We start from the raw sequence: 26,814 nt of genomic DNA, 5'->3' as shown, positions 1-26,814 counted from the left end.
ATAACTTTGGCGTTTGTGGACGGAATTGGCTGTAATTTTCAGGAAAATGGCACATTTTATTTCTGAGCAGCCCCTGAAAATTTGGGGGGTTTCGTCAAGGGGGGGCCGAGAAAAAAGGGGGGTCCCAAAACGCGTTTTTCCCAATCATTTTTCCAATGGGCGGTTGGACTCACTTTTAGCTCGAACGGCTGAATGGATTTACATGAAACTTGGCAAAATTGTAGATATGGTTTGCCTGACGTGCCTTTGCTATGTCTCAATATATGTGCTCCAGTGGATTTTGAGAAATGAACGTTTAAAAAAATATATATATCTGTGACAGCGCTCCGGATAGCGCCCCGGTTCGCGTACCGGCCGCGTCACGGAACTTCACGAAGCGAAGCTGATTGACTCTCCGGTGTCTGTCAACATTCTAAACAGTCCGGAGCGGCCGCCATCTTGTCTCTCGGTAGGTTCGAGAGACAAGATATGGTGAAAAACGAAGGGGGAAATGAAGGAAAGGGGGCAAGGTAAACCCCTCCTGACCCCCTAGGATTGATGAGGGGGATATTAAAGTCCCCCGAAGGGCAAAAAATAAAAAAAATAAAAATTTGCGATTTTTCGCGGTAGAGGCGCTTCCCGGTACGCGAACCGGGCAGCTAACCGGCAGCGTAACGGGAATCCGCCATCTTGTGGTTTTGGAGCGTCCGGTTCGCGTACCGGGTAGCGTCCCGGTAAGCGTAACAAGGGGAAAACCAAGAGAAACAGTAAAAAAAAAATGAAGGGAATAGATTTCCAGCAAACTTGGCAAAATTGTAGGGACTGTTTGTTTGATGTGCCTTTGCAAGGCCTCAAGATATGTGCACGTGTGGATTTTGTCTAATTAAGGTTAAAAAAATATATATATATCTGTAAGCGTGCTCCGGCGCGCTTACGTCACGGGTTTTGTTTGCGCTGCAGAGCCGATACGTCACGGTTATGCGACGCGTCATGAGGCGTCTCACGTGGCTGCGTGATACGTCACGTAATAAAGAATATATTTTACAGCTATAGATATTAGCTTTTAAAAAACCAATGAAATTCACTGAAAAAACCATAAGTTATAGACCATATATAGTTAGGAATTTGCATTTACAAAACCTTGAAAATTCACTGAAAAAACCATAGGTTAGAGACCATATATAGTTAGCTGGACATTTTATTGACATAAAACCAATGAAATTCCATATATAGTTAGTTGCACTAACTATATATCGCGCACCCGCAATCCACTGCTGATGATGTCACATATTACATCATTCATGACATGGTCAGTGACATCACTGATGACATCACTGATGACATCTCAAATGACATCACTGATGACATCACTGATGACATCTCAAATGACATCACTGATGACATCATGACACACCAATACCAGTTACTACATACGCACTCACTGATTCCTACGTCTACACACACATTCACTCATTCACCCATACAATCACTCATACATACAGTCACTCATTATTACAACACTATCATATGCACTCATACACCTATGCAGACACTCACACACTGCCACTCATCCATGGAGTTACTCACACACCTAGTCAGTCCTGTAAAGAATCAATCACACTTCGATTTCCTCATCTATACAGTTAAACACAGAACACCATACTTTTTCACACATATACTAACACATACTTACTCTCTTATACAATCACTGATACAAGTACACATTGATATGCACAGAGTCACACACCTCCCAGCCAGCCACACACACACTCAGTCTTCCATACATCCACTCATTCTTCAATATGTAAAACATATTTAAACTTTACAAAAACACACAGACACTAGATGATGTCATCAGTGATGTCATCAGTGATGTCATTTGAGATGTCATCAGTGATGTCACTGACCATGTCATGAATGATGTAATATGTGACATCATCAGCAGAGGATTGCGGGTGCGCGATATATAGTTAGTGCAACTAACTATATATGGAATTTCATTGGTTTTATGTCAATAAAATGTCCAGCTAACTATATATGGTCTCTAACCTATGGTTTTTTCAGTGAATATATTACCTACTGGCGGTCGCCAGTAGGTATATATAGTTAGGATTTTTTCTCTATGGGATTTTTGAAAATTCTATGTCTAATAACTTTGGCGTTTGTGGACGGAATTGGCTGAAATTTTCAGGAAAATGGCACATTTTGTTTCTGAGCAGCCCCTGAAAATTGGGGGGGGGGTTCGTCCAGGGGGGGTCGAGAAAAAAGGGGGGTCCCAAAACGTGTTTTTAACATTGAGTTTTCCATAGGGCGGTTGGCCTCACTTTTAGCCCGAACGGCTGAATGGATTTGCACGAAACTTGGCAAAATTGTAGGGACTGCTAGCCCGATGTGCCTTTTGTAGGTCTCAATATATGTGCTACAGTGGATTTTGAGAAATTAACGTTCAAAAAAAGATATATATCTGTAACAGCGGACCGGGCAGCGCTCCGGTTCGCGGACTTTTCGCGCAACGGAGCTTTGTGAAGCGAAGCTGATTGGTTCTCTGGCGTCTGTGAACATTCCAAACAGTCCGTAGCGGCCGCCATCTTGTCTCTCGGTAGGATCGAGAGACAAGAGGAGGCCAAAGCGAAGGGGCAAATGACCATAAGGGGGTATAGTAGATCCTCGCTGACCCCCTAGGTTTGATGTGGAGGTTTTAAAAGGGCTCGCGGGGCAAAAAAAAAAAATAATAATAATAATCGAACGGCTGAATGGATTTGCACGAAACTTGGTAAAATATTAGGGACTGGTAGCCCGATGTGCCTTTGCTAGGTCTCAATATATGTGCTCCAGTGGATTTTGAGAAATTAACGTTCAAAAAAAGATATATATCTGTAACAGCGCTCCGCTTCGCGTAACGGAGGTTTGCGAAGCTGATTGGTTCTCCGGCGTCTGTAAACATTGCAAACAGTCCGTAGCGGCCGCCATCTTGTCTCTCGGTAGGATCGAGAGACAAGAGGAGGCCAAAGCGAAGGGGCAAATGACCATAAGGGGGCATAGTAGATCCTCCTTGACCTCTTAGGTTTGATGTGGAGGTTTTAAAAGGGCCCCGCGAGGCAAAAAAAATAAAATAATAATAATCGAACGGCTGAATGGATTTGCACGAAACTTGGCAAAATTGTAGGGACTGGTAGTCCGATGTGCCTTTGCTAGGTCTCAATATATGTGCTCCAGTGGATTTTGAGAAATTAACGTTCAAAAAAAGATATATATCTGTAACAGCGCTCCGCTTCGCGGAGATAAAATTATATCTGTATTACCTAGCTGTTGCTAACACCAGTTAGCGACGGCTAGTAGGAGATAGCGACCATCTTGGGCCCCACTTTGCATGTGAGTGATATTTATCACTAATGACATGCAAAGTGGGCATGCCAAGATGTTAGCGACTGGAAACAGTCGCTAACATCGCTATCTCCTATTATCAACTTTTGGAAATATTCGCGATAAGCGCGAATATCTCCAAAAGCTAGCACCTGCCCTGAGCAGTTCTAAGGCATGTTATCCAATGGGAGGTGGATAACATGGCTAAGAGCATTAGCTCGGTAATGCATGAATATCGCTGAGTTTTCAGCGATATTAATGCATTGCGGTCGTTTTTTATCGTATTTGCGATAAACCTTGATAATAGCAAGGTTTATCTGCGATAATTTCTGACGATGCTTAGCGGTAAACAAATCGTTGCTAAGCATCGTTAGGGATAAATATCGCTTAACTTTGGTAATATGCCCCAACGTCTGTTAACGTTCGATTCGAAGGAAATCAGGAAGTGTTGAAAAGATTGTCTGCGCCATCTCGCCTTTTTTCAAATGCCACACTTTTGTCGTGCACGGCAGCCATTTTAGATGCCTTGACCAGACCCACTCTCTGCACGCTGTCGATCCTTAGCATGGCTCCCCACCCTCGCAAGCATCTCCCCCAGGCAGTGGTCACCCCCGCTCTCTGTCTTATGCATGGGTAATAAACCACCCCCCATCTGCGCTGCTCTTCCCTGAGAATCACACCCTGTGCCCGCCCGACACCTCACTACCGCACCCTCTGACACTCCTTTTCCTCTGTGTCCGATTGTCCAGGCCGGTCCTAGGGTATCAGCTAGCCCTGCAGATGTAGTTTATGGCCCCAGCTGTAAAGAATCACCCCTCTTCAAAGGAGTTATAGTAGATCAAGGCCCACACTCGATGAGATCCGTCACAGGAGACGCGTTCCTATTATCTGAAAACCATCCTGTATTGTGATTGGGGAGGGGACCGAGCCTGAAGCGGAAGATTCCAGGGATGACTCTTTGTACATCAAAGTTTTTACAATTATGTGTCACATTAAAAATATATAGCACTCCAACAAAGTAGTAAGATTATAAAACTTTAATAACTTATAAATATATACAAGAAAACAAAAACAGTAATAACATATAAACATTTTTAGGGAAAAACAACGAAGTAGCGGTCGGCTGTGCGAATAGTCCCAACGCAGCACAACGTCCAGATTTCTGGCGTGGGGGCGTCGCGGGGGGTGGGTCATCAGTAGCAAACTGTTGTGCGAATAGTTCCAAGGCAGCAGAACGATGGCACCAAGGTGAAGTCCAGTAAGTTGCCGCACTGGTTTTGGTATCCTACAATGCTGCTCCGAATAACGGCGTGGGGCGCCCCGGGGGAGGCGGCGTGAACGGGCCTCTCCAGGTGGAGTGTCATCTGTTGTAGTGGGGCGCCCCTTTACCGTTTCAGTTGCCATTCCGTCCGTTTTTGGTCCACTGTGTCAAAAGCCGCAATTCAGCTGAGTTGCGCCCACTCTTGCGGTGCAGCGATAGGCGGCTGTCACAGGACTCTCAAAATGGCGGCAGGCTCTTTTCTTTTTGGGCCTGGTCCACTGAAATGGCCCTGGGACACCTTGGAAATCGGACGCTTGTCTGCTAGGTCTTGGACCCCATTCTCGAAAGCGTCCCCTCCGCCTTGAGGATTTATCAAAAGTTTTGGGGGCCCCCGACTCCTGTAGGCTTCTGGTGGGGAGCGGTTGCCATGATTGCTCGCGGAATGACCACGACGGAGCTACGAGATGGTGGTGCTCTCATGCTGAAGCCAGCTTCAGTCTGAAACATCCAGAAACAAGGTGGGGCTTTCATCGTTTGGGAAAAAAAAAAGTTTTCATCCAATGAAAAGTGTTGTTTTAAGGTCATATGATCAAGCCTTCCATCATTAGGAAACCAAAAGTAAAATGAACCAATGAAAAGTTTTATAAACAAGTCACATGACCTGTTATGCGGCATAGGGTATAAAATGCGGAGAAAATACGTTGGCACGTGAGGCGGCGTCAGTAGCGGACCGATGTGCGAATAGGCCGAAGGCAATACAACGCGCCAAGATCCGGATGGCACCGAGGTGGTGTCCAGCAAGTTGCAGCACTGGTGTGGCCATCCTACAATGCTGAAAGTCGGCGTGGGGCGCCCCGTTGGCCTGTGAGTTTGCGTCAGTAGCGGACCGATGTGCGAATAGGCCGAAGGCAGCACAACGCGCCAAGATCCGGATGGCACCGAGGTGGTGTCTAGTAAGTTGCCGCACTGGTGTGGCCATCCTACAATGTTGAAAGTCGGCGTGGGGCGCCCCGTTGGCCTGTGAGATGGCGGCAGTAGCGGACCGATGTGCGAATGGGGCCAAAGGCAGCGCAACAATATTTTCGGAATAGAAGACACCACAAGGCGCTGAGATGCCAAGATCCGGATGGCACCGAGGTGTTGTCTAGCAAGTTGTGGCACTGGTGTGGCCATCCTACAATGGTAAAAGTCGGCGTGGGGCGCCCTGTTGGCCTGTGAGATGGTGTCAGTAGCGGACTGATGTGCGAATGGGGCCAAAGGCAGCGCAACAATATTTTCTGACTGACACCACAAGGCGCTGAGATGCCAAGATCCGGATGGCACCGAGGTGATGTCTAAGTTGCGGACCGATGTGCGAATGGGGTCAAAGGCAGCACAACAATATTTTCTGTATGGAAGATACCACTAGGCGTTGAGATGCCAAGATCCGGATGGCACCGAGGTGATGTCTAGCAAGTTGCTGTACTGGTGTGGTCATCCTACAATGCTGAAAGTCGGCGTGGGGCGCCCCATTAGCCTGTGAGATGGCGTCAGTAGCGGACCGATGTGCGAATAGGCCGAAGGCAGCACAACGCGCCAAGATCCGGATGTCACCGTGGTGGTTTCATAGTTGAGAGGCACTTCATCTGCAGTGGGGCGCCGAGATCCGGATGGCACCGAGGTGATGTCTAGCAAGTTGCTGTACTGGTGTGGTCATCCTACAATGCTGAAAGTCGGCGTGGGGCGCCCCATTAGCCTGTGAGATGGCGTCAGTAGCGGACCGATGTGCGAATAGGCTGAAGGCAGCACAACGCGCCAAGATCCGGATGTCACCGTGGTGGTTTCATAGTTGAGAGGCACTTCATCTGCAGTGGGGCGCCGAGATCCGGATGGCACCGAGGTGATGTCTAGCAAGTTGCTGTACTGGTGTGGTCATCCTACAATGCTGAAAGTCGGCGTGGGGCGCCCCATTAGCCTGTGAGATGGCGTCAGTAGCGGACCGATGTGTGAATGGGACCAAAGGCAGCGCAACAATATTTTCTGAAGAGAAGACACCAAGAGGCGCTGAGATTCCAAGATCCGGATGGCACCGAGGTGGTGTCTAGCAAGCTATGCAGTTGAGTTGTGTGCACACTTGCGGCGAATAGGTCGAAGGCAGCATAACAATGTTTTTTGAATAGAAGACACCACAAGGCGTTGAGATTCGGTTACCACCGAGGTGATGTCTAGCAAGTTGCCGCACTGGTGTGGCCATCCTACAATACTGCTCCGAATAACGGCGTGGGGTGCCCGAAGGGGGGGGGAGCCGGCGTGAATGGGCCTTCCTAGGTGGAGGCTCGTCTGCTGTAGTGGGGCGCCCCTTTACCGTTTCAGTTGCCATTCAGCTGAGTTTTGGCTGCTCTTGATGCTACAGCGACAGGCGGCTGCAAGAGGACTCTCAAAATGGCGGCCTGTTCTTTGGATTTGGGCCTGGTCCACTAAAATGGCCCTGGGACACCTTAGAACTCGGACGCTCGATTTTTTTTTCCTTTCCTGTACATGCAAAAAAAGGTAAATGCCCGGTACGTTACACGCTTCATCTGCCACGATGAACTCTCCAGAGGAACCGAAAAAAAATATAGTTGTGGTAACTATACCATGCATCGTCATATGGAGAGGTGGCACCAATTAATTATAGTGCTGCATAAAAGAGAGATTTGGAGGAGAACCCCTGACCTGCTAGTACATTCATCAAAGAAGTGGCACTGACAGCATCAGAGGGAAGGGAAACGGTCCCAAATATTTAGAAGAACTTTGGAAAGATTAAAATGACATGTTTAGATTGTGGCAAATTAATTTCATGTGGACAGATGAGTGTTACTCTAATAAATACAGCATATGAACATCATCATAGTCGATGGTTGGTAGAGACATTTTGACTATATCCTGGACCTGCCCGTCCTCGCCCAAAATGGCGCCGGAATAAATGGGACTCGTAACTCCTTGTTGTGTACTGGTTGCAGAACCTTGAAATCACGAGAGACGTATGCAGTTTTGAAGCACATGGCGGGCGGGGACGAGAATTGATTGAATATTTCGACATCCCTATTGATATTAAGTTCTGATGTGTTATTGATTACTGTACTATTGAAAGTTCGAATTAACGTCACCCATGGTACTTGCCCGCAAATGTATATCTAGATAATTTTATTGTAACTGGTCCTGTCGTATTTTAATTATAAAATGTACGTCCACCGATTCCGTAACTGTTAGACACCTTAGTTCTTGCAACCTAATGGCCCGCCCGTTACGTTCCTCTACAGTGTAAATGTCTACTCATCATATACGATTACAGTTTGCTCCGTGGCCGGCCCACGTGGTTATAGGCTCGTATTTGTATAATGAAATTTTCACAATAAAGGTTTTTAAAAGAAAACATGGTAGTAGTATATACATTGGTAAAGTTTTTAATAATAGTCACTGTTTTAGAATCATTAAAAGGCAAGTGAAATAAAGCAGACCAATTACATCAAGGGTAAAAGGTATAATACGAAGGAACGCAGTAAAGATAAATGGTCAAGGGCTGTTGTGTTTTCTATTCCTGCAACGTAAAGTGATCGATAAGAATCTCATATTCAGGCGTATCGGCGACTAAGACAGCAGGTCGACCCTCTTTTGCTCAACGGCTCCGTCATGGGACGAAGAAACGCTCTTTTTCTCGAAAAAAGAATATATTTTACTTGCAGGACAGTTGTAAATTTTCCGGGAAAGTACATTAGCCTGGAACATTATAACATATATTTAAGAAAAAATAATGTTCGGAAGTAATAAAAAGCGTAATTTTTAGGTCATATGACCAAGCCTTTCATCATTAGAATAAGAAAAGTAAAATGAACCAATGAAAAGTTTTATTAACAAGTCACATGACTTGTTATGCTTACGTTACGCGCTGCGCGCCCCGGATGACTTCCGGATGCGCTAACGCGGCGCGTCATATGACGCATTACGCGACAACGCAGGTCCAGAATATAGTCAAAATGTCTCCACCAACCAGCGGTCGGAACACAACCCCTTTCAGCAGGCTAAATAGTTCTGTTAAATGACAACAGAAGGGACAGGCAACAAGAACCATTAGTCAAAGAGGGGAGGGCTAGTTCTTCTCTACCGGGTTACATTGGGGCGCTACCGGAACTGATCGAATTGGTAGTCTACAGTGTTTCTGGATGTTTCAGACTGAAGCTGGGGTTAGCATGAGAGCAGTACCATTTCGTAGCTCCGTCGTGGCCATTCCGCAACCAATCATGGCAGCCGCTCTTTATCGTTATTTTGGGCGGGGTGGGTGGCGGAGCCGAGCTGTTTTGCAGCCATCATTGTGTGGAGTTCAGTTCATTTCACTAGTTTTGTATTTGTCATGAGGGGTTGTTCCTAATGTTTCTATTATAGCGAGGTAAAAAAGAGATCCCGTTAGTGGACTACTGATTTTGCTCGATTCCTTTTCTTTTTTTTTTTACATGATTTTTCGTTATCTGCAAAGACTAAACAGAGTATTGCGACTCTGTGTTTGTTTGTAAATAGAGAATGAACCAAAGAGAACCAATTCTAAAACAGTAAATACTTAGATAACAATCAATCAAATGGAGAGAGAAGCAGGCACGACGTATTACAACGGGGGCAAAGGCCTGCGTTAACTACCCTTCACTATGTGCAAAGAGAGAGTACTCCTAATAGAAATGAGGGGGGGGGGGCACCATTCAAAGCAGATCAGTGTGCATAAACACGAAAATGTTTTCACTTACCACGTACTTGACATTCGACAGCTTATGATATTTGCTATTAAAAAACCATTGAAATTCACTGAAAAAACCATAGGTTATAGACCATATATAGTTAGGAATTAGCATTTACAAAACCTTGAAAATTCACTGAAAAAACCATGGGTTATAGACCATATATAGTTAGGAATTAGCATTTAAAAAACCTTATTTTACTCACACAAAACCATTGAAATTCCATATATAGTTAGTTGCACTAACTATATATCGCGCACCCGCAATCCACTGCTGATGATGTCACATATTACATCATTCATGACATGGTCAGTGACATCACTGATGACATCACTGATGACATCTCAAATGACATCACTGATGACATCACTGATGACATCTCATTTGACATCAATGACCACATCACTGATGATATCATTCATGTGACAATACAATGCATCTCCTCATATTTTAATATAACCTCTGTTTCACCCAGTGTTAAATACAGAGTATAATTTTTGAAACCATTGACACACCAATACTAGTTACTACATATGTACTCACTGATTCCTACGTCTACACACACATTCACTCATTCACCCATACAATCATTCATACATACAATCACTCATCTTTACAACACTATCATATGCACTCATACACCTATACAGACACTCACACTCTGCCACTCATCCATGGAGTTACTCACACACCTAGTCAGTCCTGTAAAGGATCAATCACACTTCCATTTTCTTGTCTATACAGTTAAACATAGAGCACCTTATATTTTCAAACATATACTAACACATACTTACCTTGTTATACAATCATTGATATAAGTACACATTGATCTGCACAGAGTCACACACCTCCCAGCCAGCCACACACACACTCAGTCTCCCATACAAATACTTGGACAATCAATCAATAACCCATATAGTTACTCATATAGCTATTGATCAACACATGCAACAGTTTACAGAACAATAGACATAATGATGCACAAATTAAGACAGTTTAGTCACTAACCCATGCACTCAGTGAGACACATTTAATCACTCACTCATACAGTCAGTCATGCACCTACTAAATCCTTCATCCAGACACTTCTACATCCACTCATTCTTCAATATGTAAGACATATTTTAACTTTACAGAAACATACAGTCACTGGATGTTGTCATCAGTGATGTCATCAGTGATGTCATTTGAGATGTCATCAGTGATGTCATCAGTGATGTCACTGACCATGTCATGAATGATGTAATATGTGACATCATCAGCAGTGGATTGCGGGTGCGCGATATATAGTTAGTGCAACTAACTATATATGGAATTTCAATGGTTTTGTGTGAGTAAAATAAGGTTTTTTAAATGCTAATTCCTAACTATATATGGTCTATAACCTATGGTTTTTTCAGTGAATATATATATATATATCTAAGCTTTCTAAGCAATAATTGCATTACACCAACGGGTCTTTGACCGCACAAATACTTTAGGTACAATTAGCCATCCAATGTTAAATTACATGCGTATTTTACGTCATAATTTTCAGTTAATTTTTGATCATTTAAGCATGTTAACAGATCTTATTTGTTTTCTGTTATCAGTATGATCAACTATGTATACATTGCTCCACTCCAATATGGCTGCTCGTGTTTGCACTTTGGGTACGACTTATTTTTAGTCCCCTTTCCATGTTTGTGTACTGCATCGTGACTTGTCAATTGCCGAATGCGTTATTAACACTGCTGTGAGCACTATTTCATTTAACGTGAACAAGGCTTCTGGTAAGCCGAAACATGTCGTTTTTTAGAATAAACACCCTTGGAATATGAGCTGGCTGGCTGACGTTTACTGAGAGCATACGGGAGTGCTGTTGTGACAAGGATATATACATATATATATTCACTGAAAAAACCATAGGTTATAGACCATATATAGTTAGGAATTAGCATTTAGAAAACCTTATTTTACTCACACAAAACCATTGAAATTCCATATATAGTTAGTTGCACTAACTATATATCGCGCACCCGCAATCCACTGCTGATGATGTCACATATTACATCATTCATGACATGGTCAGTGACATCACTGATGACATCACTGATGACATCTCAAATGACATCACTGATGACATCACTGATAACAACATCCAGTGATTTTTTGTTTCTATAAAGTTTAAATATGTCTTACATATTGAAGAATGAGTGGATGTGTAAGTGTCTGGACGAAGGATTTAGTAGGTGCATGACTGACTGTATGAGTGAGTGATTAAATGTGTCTCACTGACTGCATGGGTTAGTGACTAAACTGTCTTAATTTGTGCATCATTATGTCTGTTGTTCTGTAAACTGCTGCATGTGTTGATCAGTAGCTATATGAGTAACTATATGGGTTATTGATTGATTGCCCAAGTATTTATATGGGAGACTGAGTGTGTGTGTGGCTAGCTGGGAGGTGTGTGACTCTGTGCAGATCAATCTGTACTTGTATCAATGATTGTATAAGAAGGTAAGTATGTGTTAGTATATGTTTGAAAATGTAAGGTGCTCTATGTTTAACTGTATAGACAAGAAAATGGAAGTGTCATTGATTCTTTACAGGACTGACTAGGTGTGTGAGTAACTCCATGGATGAGTGGCAGACTGTGAGTGTCTGTATAGGTGTATGAGTGCATATGATAGTGTTGTAAAGATGAGTGATTGTATGTATGAATGATTGTATGGGTGAATGAGTGAAGGTGTGTGTAGACGTAGCAATCAGTGAGTGCGTATGTAGTAACTAGTATTGGTGTGTCAATGGTTTCAAAAATTATACTCTCTTTTTAACACTGGGTGAAACAGAGGTTATATTAAAATGTGAGGAGATGCATTGTATTGTCACATGAATGATATCATCAGTGATGTGGTCATTGATGTCAAATGAGATGTCATCAGTGATGTCATCAGTGATGTCATTTGAGATGTCATCAGTGATGTCATCAGTGATGTCACTGACCATGTCATGAATGATGTAATATGTGACATCATCAGCAGTGGATTGCGGGTGCGCGATATATAGTTAGTGCAACTAACTATATATGGAATTTCAATGGTTTTGTGTGAGTAAAATAAGGTTTTCTAAATGCTAATTCCTAACTATATATGGTCTATAACCTATGGTTTTTTCAGTGAATTTTCAAGGTTTTGTAAATGCTAATTCCTAACTATATATGGTCTATAACCTATGGTTTTTTCAGTGAATTTCATTGGTTTTTTAAAAGCTAATATCTATAGCTGTAAAATGTATTCTTCTTTAAATCCAAAAATATATTTTATATGTTTATTAATAATTTTTTTTTAATATTTTTTTTGTTTCGCTCCCGGTCCGCGAACCGGGAAGCTTCCCGTTAGCTCAATTCGATTCCGCGATCCGGTCCGCGAACCGGTAACAAATCAACATAGTTACGGTATCGCGTTGCCGCGTAATGCGTCTTATGACGTACGGCGTTAGCGCACCCGGAAGTGCCCCGGGGCGCGGACCGAGGCGCGAAACGCAACTCCCCGGAAGCGATCCGCGGCGCGAAAGCGCGACGTATCGCGTTGCCGCGAAATGCGTCTTGTGACGTACTGCGTTAGCGCACCCGGAAGTGTCCCCGGGCGCGGACCGAGGCGCGAAGCGCAGCGAACCGGAAGCTAACCGGGGAGCGTTCCGCAGCGCGTAACATGAAAGTTAGAGTCATGTGACTTGTTAATAAAGCTTTTCATTGGTTCATTTCACTTTTAGTTTCATAATTATGGAAGGCTAGGTCAGGTGACCTAAAAATAACACTTTTCATTGGTTGAGAAGTATTGTTTTTTCCAAATGATGAAAACCCCTCCTTCTTTCCTCACTCTGACTTTCATCATTGTGAGAGGAAGACCTTTATTAATACTTGAGAAATGACTTCAGTACTTGCTTCAGCTGGTGCACCCCCACCACCACCTCCACCTCCTCATGGGAAGAGAGGACCACCTCCCCAGGTGATCACCAACACAGAGGAGGAAGAGGAAGACCTAGAGGAAGAGGAGAGAGAAGAACCACAGTTCTTGGAAGAGGTGCCCCGGGTTTCCCATAGGAAAGCCAGTTTCATCTGGCAGTTTTATTCAATCCCTCCAGGGCAAAAGAAAGTGAATGCGAGGTATGTGACCTGCCTCATCTGCAAAGAGAAATTATCAAGAGGGACTGATAAAAAGTATAGCTATGGGAACTATACCATGCATCGGCACATGACCAGGAAGCATCCACTTAATTACAGCCGGGCGGAAATACGGGATATGGAACAAAACCCAACAGCAACTCCTGTGGCCAGGTCAACATCGTCAATATCATTGACACCAGCAGAGGCACGGGAAACTGTGCCAAACATCCAAGAGAATTTTGGGCACATGAAACATACTTGTATGCACTGTGGTGCGTTGATATCATGTGGTAACATGAGTATTAATGCCATCAACCTGGCTTATGACAATCATAATTGCCCTAACCGCCCCCAGTAATTTTTTTTTGCTCCTGTTGAGCCCTTTTCAACGCCTGTTTTTTGTTGTTCCCCCCCCCCAAAAAAACCCAAAAAAAATATAAAATCGTTCAAAAAATACAAAAAAAAACAAAAAATGTTCAAAAAATACAAAAAAAATATAAAACAACAAAAATATAAAAAAAAAAGTTCTTTTCAGAACTACCTTCCCTTTCCAAAAAAATTGCTAGAATGTTTAGCACTCTGGCAAGCTCTATTTCTTTTGGTTCGCTTCCGGTTTAGCTTCCCGGTACGCGTACCGGGAGCTAACCAAAAAAAAAACTTTTTAAAAAAAAAGAGTAAGTATAAGGAAAGTAAACAGAGAGTGATGTTTCAAGAAAGACAGCTATAGGGAGTAAAGAAGAGATACTATTTAATAGATCTATTTACCAAAGAACAGACAGAAGATGGTATAATTGTGAAAAACAAAATAGATAACGAATTGAAAGAAAAACAAGCATTGGCATAGCCAATAGGTATCGACTTTTGGACCTTCTAAGTCTTTAGTTATGCAGCATAATATCCTTGGTGCAGCAACATCAACTGTTGCATGGCTAAACACGTATAAGGTCCCAAAGGCAAGACCTATTGTCTATGCCAATGCTTGTTTCTTAAGTAGAATTGCAATACGTATGGCTCTTCCATGTAAAAAAATCTTATCTTGTGCTCTAAAGATTGCTAAAGTCTCGACAGAGAACAGGCTAGATTGTAAGTAGGGTAAATTGCGCTTGGTGATCTGTTTGAGGGAGCGTCTGCTTTGCCTGGTGTCTTTGGAGAGCAATTTTGATTGTTATACTGGACAATATAGCCCTAATGTAAATAACATAGGGGCATATTATCAACATAGGCAATAAAAGTTTTGCAGCTTTTATAGGCAGAAATGTGTCGCTAAAGCTGCTTTTGCGGCAGAAAACTGCCGCTAAAGCCGCTTTTGCACCAGTTTTCTGCCAATAAAAAGAGCAATAATTTTATTGGCTGCATTCATAATATGACCCTTAGTGTGCTTCAACTACACAGAGAAAGCATTATGAACAAATAGTGATACAGTGATCAGTCTAAGACACTAAGAGTAATAGAGACGGAGTGAGTGAACAAGAGTGAGGAACTATGAGAAGAGAGGGACTGAGAAAAAAAGTGGAAGGAGTTGAGTAAGTAGGTAATAGAGAAAGGAATGAGGGAAGTAGCAAAGGCAGGAAACTGAGGATTAAAGAAATGAAGCAGTGGAACTAATAGTAGTTCAATGTGATAGAAATGTAACGAAAAGAGTACAAAATACTTACCTTATAATTGTCGTTAAATTCCTCACTTTTTATTTTTATACTTTCAATCTGTGAAAGAGAGAACAAACATTTGAAAAATATAAAAACATGTATTGAAAAATTACAAAAGACAAGGGCAAAGATTGAAGGACAAACAGTTTTTCAATAACTTTGACACTTACAGAAGCTACACAGTCCTAAAGATATACATTTTAAAGTAACACTATCTTGATGGAGATGAAGTGAGACCTATCTTAAAACATGGTGCATCTTTTGCATTGCTGTTGTCTCAGAAAAGTGTCGCAAGACACTAAAATTTAAAATAATTGCTTCAGGATGCCAATAAGATGTCTACTATCCAGAGTTTTGTTTCAGGTGAGGCCTACTCAGGGTTGCAGATGAAATTTCGAGTTGTTGAAGAGAATAGAAGACATAATACATGTGAAGGTCTACCAATGAAGTGAGTCATGTCCACTGCAATGTTCAACAAAGTCCAAACCTCCTATGTTTCCCTGGACAGACCTAAACTTGATCTGCACAATGTGATTCGTAATGATAGGAAACACAGGTGATGTAATTGAAATACATGCAATTTATTTTGCTCATTTCACAATCACATCACTTCTGTTTCCTTTGCTTAGGTATCTCATTGTGCAGATGTAGTCTAGCATATCAAAGAATACGCAGAAGTGCAGCACTGCATGCAACAACTTTGACACTTACAGAAGCCTCACCTTCTCCATGCCTTCTACACAGTTCTACATATACATCATAAATGGAAACATTACAGAATTAATTATACATGTTAAATGGTTTATTTTTGCTGTTCTCAGAATGTATCAAAATTCACTAAAAACAGTGACTTGAAGGTATTCATCATGTAACAGCGGGGAAAAAAAAACACAATCAAAATGATTGTGTTTAAAAAACCCATACAAGATCAGAAATCAAAAATCAGAACTCCTTAAAGTTAACTTACTTTCCATGACGTCCAAGGATGTCCTATGAATAGCTTATACTCTTTTGTGCTGTTATTACTTTCAGCCCACCAGTTTCTGAAAGAAAATCTCCATCGTTTTTAAAAACATGTTACATACAATAAATGACTTCTTGCTCTCTACCACAAGATTCCACAAGGCCAAATTTTGTCAGAGCCATGTATAACTCTTGGATTTCTTGTTAGCCAATCCCATCATTTGGTATTCCCGCAACTTTCAGAATTAAAATGTTGAAGATCATTTTCACAATCCTGGAATAGTAATATCTTCCCCTTCTTGCTCAGTCATGTTCTACATTTCGTATGACACTGATACTGCTTAATATGAAGCAGACTTACACTACCTCTATGAGTACTACAATTATTTAATTCTCTACATCACTTTTAATCACAAAGTAATGTAAAACAGTATACAGCATTGCAGACTTACATTCCCTCTACTCCATGTTTTGATTGGCTGCTTTAATTAGCTTATGAAAAGAAACAGTTTTTCTGAACTCATTTAAACTGCACATACATGTCCATGATGTCCAATCCTATGATTAGAAGTTATGTCTCTGAACTACACTTATCCTCAAGGCCAAATTGTGTAGGAGCCATTAGAACTTCTTGAAATTCCACAGATCATATCCCGAGAATATTTTCCTAAAATTTTGGTTTTAAAAACACCAGGTAAGAGTTTTTAAGGTCATACGGCAATTTTTTTTTGAAAATTACAACAGAATCATTACAGAATGACCAGCCATTTCTAGACTTTAAATAAGCTGTGTAATGTCCTGATGATATTGAAGGGCCGTCATGATATATAATTGCTGTAGTTACAAAAGTCCTTCCTGATATTGACAACTGCGAAGCTACAAAATTTTTTATTAAAGTTGTCAATTTTGTTCCATCAGGCCTACATCGTTGGAACATTAAAATGATGTACTGGCCATATGTTCGTATAAATAATGTGGACATCATTTCAGATTTACATTGGCTACACTCCATGTTGTGATTAGCTCCTTTTACTAGCTTATTAAAGGAGACTGATTTACTGTCTGGCAAAGTTAAATATACAAATCTTTCTGAGTCTACACTAGTAGTACTTGATACCATACAGTTCTCGCAGTCATGCTGCCATTGATAAGAAAGCCCAAACAGCTGATCTACATCTACACCTTCAGCATGTAATACATGAAGCATATACATTAAAAACTCCTGACAATCTTGCTGAATATTTTGAGAGAATTGTGTTTGGCCTGAACATCTATCTAACAGATTTCTAATTTCAGACACACTTTCTATGTTTCTTCTATCAGTGGTACATTTCTCTAACACAGAATTTAACAAACTGCAAAATCTTTGATCAGAATTGACCACAATCTCTTCTTTTACATTTTTTAGAGAAAACAAAACATTAATTACTACATTAGCATAGCAGTTGACACCAGAACTGTTTTCAAACTGAAAACCAACAACATCTTCAACAGAATCCTCTTTGTTTCTGCTTGTAATTTTAGGTTCATTCACTTTTTGTCTTTTTGCTACAACCTCTCCAGTATTGTTCTCATTTCTTCGTTTCCGGCCTACCAGACGTTTCTCAAACAAAGGAAACTGAGGCAAATGTGGCGCATACTCTCTTCTTAACCTATTGTATTCCTTAACACAATCTAGATCTGCACAAATGTTTCTGACATCACAGTCAATCAAGTACAATCCCGATAAAGTTCTAACTCGTGACAATGCCACATATGCCATACCCTCCTTGAACACAGAACTGCCAATATTCACCAATGCAGTGTCTACACTTAAACCTTGCGATTTATGAATTGTCACCGCATATGCCAAGCAAACAGGGAACTGCTTACGGCGAACATATAAGTCTTTTACAAGCAAAAATCTAGCAGAACAACGAGCAATTAGCTGTACTTCCTCAATGCCATCAAATTTAATTTTTAAAAATTCAATTCCATCTCTATTTCTGTATTTCACAAAATCAACAACATTACCCATTGATCCATTTACCAGACCTCTTTCAACATGTAAATTCCTTCTTAAAATTATACGGCAGTTCAAGCACACATTCAGAGTCTTTTCAAAACCTGCAGTTTTAGATATACTCTTCTCTAATGAATCCAATTTTGTTTTCAGATTCTCAGACAAAATAATTGTTGATCCCATATGCTCTACTCTATCAATAGCTTCCACTTTCACAATCTCTTGCTTTTCTAAATGCAACATTTTGTTGTTAAATTTTGCACATTCTGCAAGAGTTGGCATCAAACATATTCCAGATTTCTTATCAGTAATTTTCTGAAAAATATTCTCAGGCACAACATCTTGTTCTGGATATAAATTTGTCAGTAATCGTGCATGTAAAGCTTCTTTCCCATGCTCGGTCACTTTTCCAATTCTAACATCTTGTAGAATAGTCTTGTAAACTTCATCCTTTGCCTGACGCATATTTTCATGCAGTTCAGCATAATTGAAGTTTAACCATATATTGACGTTGCCAATGCTGCCTAGGCACTTCCTGGTATCTTCATGCGTGAGCATTTTGAACACAGGTTGCCCTTTCACTGGTGTCAGCTGCAGAAGATCTCCAAAAACAATGATGTGTTTGCCACCGAATAACACATCATACTCTGTTTTGAGAACTTCTTGCATCCTCAAATGCACAAAGGCAAGCATGACATTGGAAACCATGCTTACTTCGTCAATGATAAGAAGTTTCATTTTCCTCAAGATTCTTGAAACTTCAAAACAAGCATCTCCAGATAGCTTGTGATATTCTAATTTGTTGTCATGCTCCACTGGCAGCATCAGTAAACGATGTAAAGTAATCCCTTTAATATTATGTGCTGCCAGTCCAGTTGGAGCAGTGACAACACAAGACAGTGATGACTCTGTCCTTTCCTGCAAATAGCATGAAATTGCTTTAATGAGGAAACTTTTTCCAGTTCCCGCTTCTCCACTAACGTACAGTCGGACAGGCTTCAACGACGTACATGAGCACTCTTTCTTATCATGACTTAATCCATGATCAATTTGCATGGTAACTTCGTCATATATTTTCCTCTGCTCAACGTTGAGTTGCCTTTCCAACTCTTCTAAGTTAACCGCATCCTCTTGAGCATGTGCCATGGCTCTTTCCACCTCATTCATAGCAGTGGCAGCTTCATTTTCAATAAGAGGTCCTCCTAGTGGATCCTGACTCAATGAAGCAGAACTCTGACTGTCCTGAGAACTGTCTCTGGCAATCTCGGCTGCAATCGTTGCTTCCTGCTCAATTTCCGCATTCAACATTTCTACATATTTGGGAAAAGCAGGACATTCTATGGTCTCCTTGGCGGCATTGAAAGAGTCTTCGTAACAGAGGAAATCTCCAAGCAGTTCCTCTTCTGCACGCCAAGGCTTGAAAAGTTGCAAAAGTGCTAAATAGAAAAACTCCTTTTTTTCAGGAGATTCGCCACTCAATTTTCGATGGTTTATCAAGTGGCATTTTCTTTGCTTGACCAGACATCCCTCACTTCCTATTACAGCATACACTCCTTTCTCAGTATCTTCTTTGATGTTCCTCTTGAACATGTAATTTTGCAGAACCTCATACAGACAAACATTCTCTAGGTGACTGCTTCGATTTGGATAATATGTATCCAACATGTTTGTCTTCAAAATGTCGGTACTGTTTGGCTCCTTTTCCGCCAAATACTCAATTTCCCGCACAGGTTTGAGAACTCGATTACGCGTTGCAGCAAGACCAAGACTCGCCCAAACGATACTCCTGGACTTGGCATAGAGACTTGCTGAAGACAACCGGTCAGAACATTCGTACGCTCCGATTTCTCGATGCGACAACATCTTCAGACTGAAACTGTACAACTTCTTGCTGAGGCTCTTTTCATGGGAAATGTCCTCCCACATATCCTTCAATTCTGTCTTCTCTTTTTTGGTGATATACGACGTCACATACCGAGCCACAGCCATACAGTTATCAGCCACAAACTGTATATCCATGTTAGCATTCCACATGGACAAAATCACCGGGTTGTAGTCGTTGATATACTTGGACTCTTCGTTCCTCTTCAAATTGTAAGTGTTTTTAGGTGATTTCTTCATCACATTATGTCGCAGCGAAGACATCAAACTGTTTACTCTTCCTTTAGAAATCACCGGTCGTGGGAAGCCGAAACGACATTTGGTGTAGAACTTGTCTTTGTTTCGGAATTTACGACGGCAGTACTTTCCACATCGATGGCTTTGGAAACGCAGAACTTTTTCTCTTAGGCTTTTCTTCTCCTTTGCGTTTGGAACAGCACACGTAGAATACTGTTGGATGAAACTCATCACTGAGTCTTCTGGATCCGTTCCAAATTTAGGTGCATCCTTGATCCACAGCAACATATGTATATGAGGAGCTCCTCTTGCTTGGTACTCCTTTCTCCAGAAGAAATCCAACACCTCTCCAAGAGGTGGATTCTTCTTATTCATGATGAAAGACATCATAGCTTCAAATCTATGATTGAAGTACCTACATACATTGACTGGATCCAAAGAGCACAGTTCTCCGGGTGTCTTGAATTCGATGTTTTCTACGTTAGCATTTGCCTCTCGTAGAAATTGAAGTAAGTCTTCCCAGCCATACTCGGCACAACTCAGAGTGAGGAACCATGTGGGAGTACCTAAGTTCCTCAGCATACATTTTAAATCACCATGACGACGGTACCAGTACTCATTAGTACCACGCTGACACGCCATGAGATTAATCAGGTGAGATTCCAAAATACTATCTTGGACATTCACTTTATCCATAAAATCACTTGCTGAGATGTTTTGCATGTGTATACCACTTTTCAAGATGTGGTTCACTGCATATGACAGTCCAGACAGATCACTTTCAAACAGGAGATGAAACAAATAAGGAATGCATTGTCGAAACCTAGCATCTCCTGCATACAATCGCAAAGTCCGGTATTCAGAAGCAGGAATTTGATGAGGTCGCTCATCATATCTTCCTCCCTGACCTGTTGGAAAAAGCTGTGGGAAACACCGAGCTTCCAAACTTTCCTCCCAAACACTAATGGGACTCCCTTTGGCTTGTTTCATTTGAAACAACTCAATAGCATTCCCCATGACTTCCTTTGAATGCAAAGGATGAACACTATAATGTTCATATATTTCCTCACTAGTAGAGGGTTCTACTTTCTCAATTTGACCAGCACACAAATCGCTATCCTCTTCCTCACTTACTTCCTCTTCTGCAACATATACATTCTTATAGTATTTATTATTTTTTTTCAAATACAATGTTGCCTTTTTAACTTTCCTAACATCTACTAAATCTTGCCATATTTTCTTATTCTTTGTCGGAACCCCATTAACTAAGATAACCAGAGGTTCCTCTTCCACTTTTTCTACTCCAATTGTGTTAATGTTTTTCTTCAAATCTAGAGGCAAATAAACAACTCTTCCCTTTAATCCTCTCTGTAAATCTGATGGAGGCAATTTCCCTGTCTTTGGCTCCATTCTTACAATAGCCTGAAAGGGATGGATACTTTGAATCAAAATAGATTCATAAGTATTTAAATCCTTCAATTCAGAAGGAATCTCAACCAATTCCAGATTATTATGAACTGCTCTAGCAGGCATCTGGTTTTGTTTTAATTTGTTACAACAATAAGTACACACACGTTGATCCAATCCCAAATCAAAACAATTTTCTACCATCAAGTATGTTGCAAAATCCTTCCATTCACTATTATTTTCCCTTTCACTTTTTGCATATAAATCCACTAACTTAGTCTGATTCTTATAATAAGTGCGTCTACAACACACACAAGTGAAATTAGGCCTCTCACTTGATTTCATGTCAAACGTCGCAATTTCCCTCTGGAAATTATCTGTACTGGAAACCTGTACACTATCTTCCAAATGACCCTCTACTTCTTGCTCAATTTCAACATTCTCCTCTTTACTTCCAAAGTAACAAAACTCAATTTCTTCACATATATTCTTCACATCTATTTCAGAACCATGCAAAAGAGCAGCGCATAATTGTTTCAGCATAATTGCTGGACTCTTAGCATAATACAACAGTCTAACTAACTTCCTCACTTTGTTATGATGCACTGCTAGCATCCTGAAATGATGAAAAACACTCTGGCATACTCTCCTGGAAAGACAAGCCAGTGAATGACCATGCAAACCTGTCACTTCTCTCACTCTGCAAGGATCTAATTCTTGCAACAACCTTATTTTCTGCTTCAAACTTTTCTTGTTAAATGTCCGTACAAAATCACAAAGCAAATTGATGGAATCCTGTCGCACACTGCAAATACTACTACACTTCCAGGTGTACACAGGACCCTTAGCACGTCTTCCTAAAACCTCATTACCTAACAACTCTTCTGCCTCTGTTGTCACAAGTTTTTCTTTTTCAACTGGACAACCATCTTTCACTTCATAAGCACGACCACTGATGTCAACTGCATGCACCAAATCATTATCCTGGAAATAACTCTCTTCATTAAAAAATGCCTCACAGCTTGAACTATGTATCCATTCTCCAGAAAAAACTTCACAAAAATTACTACGATTAACTATTCTCTTCCATCTACTATTTCTTTTGAAATCAAAAATTGCCTTGTTTAGCTTCCTAATTCTATTGATTATCAAAATAAATAACTTACGTTTAATTTCAAAAGCCTGATCAATAACTTTCTCAACTTTTTTTTTTCTCCTATAAAAAACTAATTTCTGTTGACCTTTCTTAATATTTTTTAACAAATTGCCAATTATCCTGTTACGGAACATTCGTTTACGAATCTCCGTAAACTGTTGTTTCCTTCTACTATCATGCACAGATTTATCTCTTGCTCTAGCAGTAACATTTTCATTTGTCCTTTTCTTTCCATTTGATTTACTTGTCATTTTATGGATTGAAACATTTTCTGTACTAATATTTTTTTTATTACAAATATTTCTTATGAAATATTTAGAGCTCTTACCCGGTGCTTTCTTCATGGCTTGAGAAATCTTTTTGTTAGAGGACTGCTGCATTTTTTTTTTCTCCTGCTGTCTTTGACGTTTTGCAGCCTTCATCTCTCTTATTTTTGTAGGCATCTTGAAATGATCTGCAGTTGAATCTGAGGAAAAAGATACTAAAAAATGTTATTAAACATTATTATCAAACAGTAAATCATTAATAGTGATCAAAAATATAACACACTACTTGACATTTTATTTTGAAGATTTTTTAGTCATTGCCATTTTTACAATACAGAAATACCAGAAAAGAAATGACATTTATATTTATGTTACCTATGCTATTTTATATGTGAATCTGATCTAATTTTATGAGCATATTTTAATATTTTATTGAAAACACTACACATAACCTGTTTTTGAAGGTGTTTTTATTTTTAAATTAAACGGTTTACCTTTTTACTTTTTATTGATTATAAATTTTAAAAATAAATGTTTATAATTCCAAAGGCTGAAGCAAGTCAGCTTCCCATCCGATATCATATAATTCAGACAAATCTGCATCCTCATCACGCTCTTCTTCATCCTCAGGATTTAAATCATCCAATGGATCAACATCCACTGATGTTTCAATTACAAGTTCAATGATGAGGTCAAAATCAACTGATTGCAGATTGTCGCTCATGTTGAGGTTGTCTTTATCTTTAAAGAAAGATAACAACAATGAGATGTTGCAGAGTAAGAGACAAATCTCACAGATTATAATAGTAAAATTATTTAACAAGAGTAACATTTTGCAGCTATTATTTAACCATGTCCAGCGATGCTGAGCAGGTGAAGCCTATGTCTAATTTTTCACTGAACAGGACTCATCTGTTCTTAACCTTGGATAAGCCTCAACGACTCTGTGTTCCCTGCACATACTCAAATGTTAAAGTGCAGATTTATATTAAATGGCAGATCCCCAGGCATGCACCAGTTAATGTGCACCACTGTTTTACCACCCATGGTGTGCCGCATTTACAATCAGATAGGAGAAAGCTGCTTCAAAACCCTGCGCCTGCTTGAAGCTTGCATAGGTCTTGACGCAGCATTGTATAGATGGGGCACCCCTGAGCCTTGCTGGAGCTGCATCGCACTTACGATACAACTCCAGCAATGCGCCACCTTTACAGCACAGATACGTCACGCATCTGTGCCATTTTTGCCCCATGCTGCGCCGCATTGTAAATACAGCACACCATGGGTGGCGGAACAGCGGCGCAAAATGACTGGCACATCCACTGCTGCATCGGTTTCATGTGGCACGTTTTTTTTACACCATGACACATCTGCCTAAATGCATCAATTTGTAATTTTCTCGCCTCATAGCAAATCTTTTGCACCGCCACTGCGTCACAAAAGTGACGCACAGTGGCGCAAAAGATGCATACACCTATCATAAATCTGTCCCTAGCATTTTAAATGATTAATTCAGGATGACGATAAGGTGTGGCCTATGCAGAGCTTTGTTTAAGGTGAGGCCTACTCAGGGTTGCAGATCAAAGTTACGCTTGATGAAGAATACAGAGGAGATAATACATGTAAAGGCCTACCAATGAAGTAAGTAATGTCCACTTTATTGCACCAGTCATCATAAATGTATCCCTAAGCTTCTTATCTTGTTACAGATGAACCACCATATGTACATGACATTTTAAGTAATTTCCACATGTGCAGTGTTTTCAAAATATAATTTGAAAATCGTTTTTGGGGAAAAGTAATGGTTTGCAAAATTATGACAATTACATAATGGTGTATGCTTCTCTATAAAGCATTTCAGTATCTCTAATGTCATTTTTCCCATATTACATTATAAGACCTTTCCCCATGAAGCACATTCCTTGTAAATATGCTCCCACCTGTGCATTGCAAATTTAGATTTTCACTGTTTCAGACACATAGCCATGTTGAAAGTGACCCAAAAAAATTGCAAACGTTTCCCCATGAAGCACATTCCTTGTAAATATGCTCCCACCTGTACATTGCAAATTTAGATTTTGACTGTTGCAGACACATAGCCATGTTGAAAGTGACCCAAAAAATTTGCAAACGTTTAAAAAAAAAAAACATTCATGTGTCTTAATGACATTTTAAGTCATTTCCCCATGGAGAATGTTTTCTAAGTGGCACAAAAGAGGTATACACCTATCATAAATCTATCCCTAGCATTATAAATGATTAAATCAGGATGACAATAATATGTGGCCTATCCAGAGGTTTGTTTAAGGTGAGGCCTACTCAGGATTGCAGATTAAAGTTACGCTTGATGAACAAAACAGAGGAGAACATTTTATTGTAAATGCCTACCAATGAAGTAAGTGATTTCTACTTCATTGCACCAGTCATCATAAATGTATCCATAACCTTACTTAAATTGTCCTTAAGACACATAAAAGCGTTTTTTGATTGGCTTTCCTGCATGGTAGGGTCACTTTTAACATGGCTATGTAACATAAACATTCAAAATCAAAATTTTCCATGTACAGGTGGGAGCATATTTACAAGCAATTTGCGCCACAAAGAAAGGTCTGACATTAAAATGGCAAAAATAACATCAGGGACAGTCAATTGCCTTATAAAAAACCATACACCATTATGTCCTTCTCATGCATTTAAAAACAATTCCTTTTTCCCAAAAACGATTTTCAAATCATAATTTCAAAAAACTGCACATGAGAAAATGACTTAAAATGTCATTGAAACACATTAAAGCATTTTTTGATTGGTTTTCCTGCATTGTTGATTCATTTTTATCATGGCTATGTAACACAAACATTGATAATTAAAATTTTCATGCACATGTAAGAGCATATTTACAAGCAATTTGCGCCACAGAGAAAGGTCTTACACTAAAATGAGAAAAATAACATCAGGAACAGTCAATTGCCTTATAAAGAACCATACACCATTATGTCCTTGTCATGATTTTATAAACAATTCCTTTTCCCCAAAAACGATTTTAAAATCATAATTTCTAAACACTGCACATCAGAAAATGACTTAAAATGTCATTAAAACACATGAAAGCGTTTTTTGATTGCCTTCCCAGCATGGTTTGGTCACTTTTAACATAGCTATTTAACACAAACATTCAAAATCTAAATTTTCCATGCACATGTGAGAGCATATTTACAAGCAATTTGCGCCACATAAATCATAATTTTCTCCTTAAAGCACACTATTCTCTATCTAAAGTAAAGAAATATTTTCTCACCTTAGCAAATACTTTGAGTTTGAAAACAGTCTCAGAAACACACCAATTTGTCTTCAGCAGAGCAAAAGGTATGCACTCCAGAGTCTGCAGCTATGAAAAGCACAGAAATGGTGTAATTCTTCACACATATTTCTCATGTCACCCAATCAAAACTCTTCCCTCACTTTTTTTCAAATGAAAACCCTTCCCCCTCTGCCCTTTCTGCCTATTTTCCATAGCAACCACCTCTTGGAGAAACTCTGGTGTTTGCAAATTCACACAACAATGTTGCAATTGAACTCTGAACTCTCAGTGCACCTGCATATCCAGTGCTTTCTTTCATTTAATGATTTTTTATTGACCACTCAAAATACATCTTTCAAAGAACACATCTCTACACCCTAACTTTCTGTTTTCATCAATCAAAATCCACCAATCACTGTTACTACTTCATGAACACAGAAACTCCACAGTTTTTTTCATTTCA

Source organism: Lissotriton helveticus, chromosome 2_2 (assembly GCF_964261635.1).
Source record: "Lissotriton helveticus chromosome 2_2, aLisHel1.1, whole genome shotgun sequence".
Lineage (NCBI taxonomy): Eukaryota > Metazoa > Chordata > Amphibia > Caudata > Salamandridae > Lissotriton > Lissotriton helveticus.
The sequence above is the reverse complement of the archived record's forward strand: the minus strand, read 5'-3'. Positions refer to the sequence as shown.